The sequence below is a fragment of the Megascapheus bottae genome, chromosome 5 (genome assembly GCF_031878675.1).
Source record: "Megascapheus bottae isolate mThoBot1 chromosome 5, mThoBot2.hap1, whole genome shotgun sequence".
NCBI lineage: Eukaryota > Metazoa > Chordata > Mammalia > Rodentia > Geomyidae > Megascapheus > Megascapheus bottae.
The window spans coordinates 11,872,515-11,877,164 of NC_143513.1; the positions used below are offsets into that span (position 1 = coordinate 11,872,515).

Genomic DNA, 4,650 nt, shown 5'->3' on the forward strand with positions numbered 1-4,650 from the left:
ATCTATCTATCTATGTATCTTTCAGTCCATCCATCCATGCATCCTTCCACGCGTGGCTCCGTCCATCCATCCACCATCCATCCAATCAACATCCATCCATGAATCAGGCTGTACGGCCAGCCACCCCGGCATCCATGGGTGGATCCAGGCATGCATCCACCGACCCAACCATGCACGCATGCATCCACCATCCATGCATGCATGCATGCGTGCCCGCATCCATCCATACACCCACTATGCACCTAGGCATCCATCCAGCCATCCATCCAGCCATCCATCCAGTCAGCCATGCATCCAGCTGTCTACCCATGCATCCATGCATCCATGTACACTTCCATCCACTTTCCCCATGAGCCCATCTACCCGGCCCACGCAAACTCAACCCATGGCAGGAGGAAGCCTCCAAGCCCGCAACCAAGCCATCTGGGGTAGCAGGGCTTAACCCAGGGTGGTGTGAGTTCCGGCTGGCCGGGCAGGCCTTTCAGTCCTGGAGCCACAAGCCTAGCCTTGTGTTCATGAGCTGCTTTTCAGGAGTGGTTGGGAGGATGTGGTCAGGATTGCAGGAGCAAGAGGAGGCCAGGTGCCTTTGTGCTGCCCAGAAGAAGTGTCCTGTCCTGTGTAGGAATGTGGTGTGGTCTCAGGCCAAGCTGTCAGCGGTGAGGCTGGGCGTCAGGCCGGCCCAGGCCTGGGTTTTCCTGCTTTTCCTAGGTGGAAAGCATTGCGTGCCTGCCAGGCTGTGTGGTGTGAGTTGTGCATCCAGACAGCTAGCTGTCTTTTCCCCTGTGGCTGGTGTGATGTTGGGTTGAGGTGGAGGTGCGAGGCAGTGAGTGAGCCTAAAAGTATTGGGCAGTGGCTGTGAGGCAGCAAGCAGCCTAGTGGGCTGGGGAGCGGAGGCAAAAGCCTACAGCACCCGGTATTCCCAGGCGGTCTCCCATCCAAGTACTAACCAGGCCCGACCCTGCTTAGCTTCCGAGATCAGACGAGATCGGGCGCGTTCAGGGTGGTATGGCCGTAGACGCCTCACACTGCTTCCCAAAGCCCCAACTGCTGCTCGCTGCCTCTGCGGGGAGCCTCCGCTCGCCGCTGCACCCTTGCCAGCCTCTGCAGCCTCTGCCTCTGCCGCTCTGGCCTCACACGCACCTGCTGCCGCTGCTTGGGGGACCTGATCCAACCCACCCAGCACAGCCTCTGCGCCCAGCCTGCTGCTCTCGCCGCCGCTCACCGCTGCCTTTCTCCTCCTCTTTCGCTTTCTCTCTCTCCCTCTCTCCCTCTGTCTGTCTGTCTGTCTGTCTGTCTGTCTGTCTGTCTCTGTTGCTCTCTGTCTCTTGGGAAGGCAGAGGACGCAGGACTGTTTTCCCAGAGGCTCACCTTCCATGTAACCCTCTAGCCTGCATGAGGGTTGCACGTTGAAGAGCAGCTTTAAGGCCAGGTGACTTGCAAGGTTCACCACTTGTCTTCAGAGGCCACGACTACCAAGGGCCCGATGTGATCTTTGCATGGATGTGGGAGAGTTTGGCTGCTTCTTCAAGATTTGGATCTCACTCCTCTACCTCCCCGACCTTGCTTGGCCACCGGCCACGATGCGAGGGGAAGAGTGGGGTTTGCAGAGCAATGTGGAATTCACTTGGCTGGTGCTGTTTCAGAAGGACCTTCGACCTAAACCTCATCCTAAATGGAAGCCGAAGCCAGAAATGGATCCTAAGGAGAGTGTCACTCCTCGCCCCACCAGTAAGCCTCACCTAAAGCCTCTACCCGATTTCAAGCCCACACCTAAGCCCAAACCTCTCCCAAGACTCACCCTAAGCCACAATGTCTGCCTGAAATCACACCTTCAACCTGTCCCCTACCTCTTCCTGACGCTAAACTTGAGCCCCATTCTGACCCTGACCCGGAGCCAAAGCCCCAGCCCAGTGTCACCCTAAGCCTCCCATCTCATGAGAGCCTTCAGTGGCACCTCTGATGCAGCCTCTTTAGGTTGCTATGCTTAGCCTACCAGGAATGGGAAGCCTAAGTGGAAGCAGAACCGTGGCCTCACGTCTCAGCCCACTGGAACCCCTCATCCTTAGTGCTCAGGCTCCCAAGAAGGCTAACAACCTGAGGCCAAGCCTCACTGGAACACACACCCATGCCTCGGGTTGGAGTGGAAGCCCTCCACCCAAGCAAGAAAAGGGTGCTCTGTGCTTGGAATCCAGGAACTCCAGAATTCCGGGAGCATTTGTCTCGGCAACGTTGCCGGCGCCCGTTTCCCGGGCCTCGTTCCTCCTCATCTACCCTGCCGCTACTTTCCAAGTCTATGCAGTGCACCCCGCGAAAGGACAACGTGTGTCTCTAGCAGGAAGAAGAGGAAAGAAGCAGCCAGTGTTTGCTTGTTTGCCCACTGTGGGGAAGAGAACTCAGAGCCTCCCAGTCAGTGCTAGGCCAGCTGAAACTGTCAGTACACACTGCAGAGTGTCTCAGCATCCCTCCATCCATCCATCCAGCCAGCCAGCCAGTCAGCCAGCCAGCCAGCCAGCCAGCCAGTCATCCAGCAATCCATCCATCCATCCATCCATCCATCCATCCATCCATCGGTCGATCTATGTATCTATCAATCTATCTATCTATCTATCTATCTATCTATCTATCTATCTATGTATCTTTCAGTCCATCCATCCATGCATCCTTCCACGCGTGGCTCCGTCCATCCATCCACCATCCATCCAATCAACATCCATCCATGAATCAGGCTGTACGGCCAGCCACCCCGGCATCCATGGGTGGATCCAGGCATGCATCCACCGACCCAACCATGCACGCATGCATCCACCATCCATGCATGCATGCATGCGTGCCCGCATCCATCCATACACCCACTATGCACCTAGGCATCCATCCAGCCATCCATCCAGCCATCCATCCAGTCAGCCATGCATCCAGCTGTCTACCCATGCATCCATGCATCCATGTACACTTCCATCCACTTTCCCCATGAGCCCATCTACCCGGCCCACGCAAACTCAACCCATGGCAGGAGGAAGCCTCCAAGCCCGCAACCAAGCCATCTGGGGTAGCAGGGCTTAACCCAGGGTGGTGTGAGTTCCGGCTGGCCGGGCAGGCCTTTCAGTCCTGGAGCCACAAGCCTAGCCTTGTGTTCTTGAGCTGCTTTTCAGGAGTGGTTGGGAGGATGTGGTCAGGATTGCAGGAGCAAGAGGAGGCCAGGTGCCTTTGTGCTGCCCAGAAGAAATGTCCTGTCCTGTGTAGGAATGTGGTGTGGTCTCAGGCCAAGCTGTCAGCGGTGAGGCTGAGCGTCAGGCCGGCCCAGGCCTGGGTTTTCCTGCTTTTCCTAGGTGGAAAGCATTGCGTGCCTGCCAGGCTGTGTGGTGTGAGTTGTGCATCCAGACAGCTAGCTGTCTTTTCCCCTGTGGCTGGTGTGATGTTGGGTTGAGGTGGAGGTGCGAGGCAGTGAGTGAGCCTAAAAGTATTGGGCAGTGGCTGTGAGGCAGCAAGCAGCCTAGTGGGCTGGGGAGCGGAGGCAAAAGCCTACAGCACCCGGTATTCCCAGGCGGTCTCCCATCCAAGTACTAACCAGGCCCGACCCTGCTTAGCTTCCGAGATCAGACGAGATCGGGCGCGTTCAGGGTGGTATGGCCGTAGACGCCTCACACTGCTTCCCAAAGCCCCAACTGCTGCTCGCTGCCTCTGCGGGGAGCCTCCGCTCGCCGCTGCACCCTTGCCAGCCTCTGCAGCCTCTGCCTCTGCCGCTCTGGCCTCACACGCACCTGCTGCCGCTGCTTGGGGGACCTGATCCAACCCACCCAGCACAGCCTCTGCGCCCAGCCTGCTGCTCTCGCCGCCGCTCACCGCTGCCTTTCTCCTCCTCTTTCGCTTTCTCTCTCTCCCTCTCACCCTCTCTCCCTCTGTCTGTCTGTCTGTCTGTCTGTCTCTGTTGCTCTCTGTCTCTTGGGAAGGCAGAGGACGCAGGACTGTTTTCCCAGAGGCTCACCTTCCATGTAACCCTCTAGCCTGCATGAGGGTTGCACGTTGAAGAGCAGCTTTAAGGCCAGGTGACTTGCAAGGTTCACCACTTGTCTTCAGAGGCCACGACTACCAAGGGCCCGATGTGATCTTTGCATGGATGTGGGAGAGTTTGGCTGCTTCTTCAAGATTTGGATCTCACTCCTCTACCTCCCCGACCTTGCTTGGCCACCGGCCACGATGCGAGGAGAAGAGTGGGGTTTGCAGAGCAATGTGGAATTCACTTGGCTGGTGCTGTTTCAGAAGGACCTTCGACCTAAACCTCATCCTAAATGGAAGCCGAAGCCAGAAATGGATCCTAAGGAGAGTGTCACTCCTCGCCCCACCAGTAAGCCTCACCTAAAGCCTCTACCCGATTTCAAGCCCACACCTAAGCCCAAACCTCTCCCAAGACTCACCCTAAGCCACAATGTCTGCCTGAAATCACACCTTCAACCTGTCCCCTACCTCTTCCTGACGCTAAACTTGAGCCCCATTCTGACCCTGACCCGGAGCCAAAGCCCCAGCCCAGTGTCACCCTAAGCCTCCCATCTCATGAGAGCCTTCAGTGGCACCTCTGATGCAGCCTCTTTAGGTTGCTATGCTTAGCCTACCAGGAATGGGAAGCCTAAGTGGAAGCAGAACCGTGGCCTCACG

General features: G+C 57.2%; 2 non-coding genes across 2 annotated transcripts; both read right to left on the reverse strand.

Annotated features, from left to right (window-relative positions):
* Positions 1-898: 898 nt before the first annotated feature.
* Positions 899-1,017, reverse strand: LOC150062885 (5S ribosomal RNA). The gene has a single exon (XR_016535600.1). It is a non-coding gene; the product is annotated as a 5S ribosomal RNA (ribosomal RNA).
* Positions 1,018-3,516: 2,499 nt separating this feature from the next.
* Positions 3,517-3,635, reverse strand: LOC150062886 (5S ribosomal RNA). The gene has a single exon (XR_016535601.1). It is a non-coding gene; the product is annotated as a 5S ribosomal RNA (ribosomal RNA).
* Between the last annotated feature and the right edge of the window lie 1,015 nt (positions 3,636-4,650).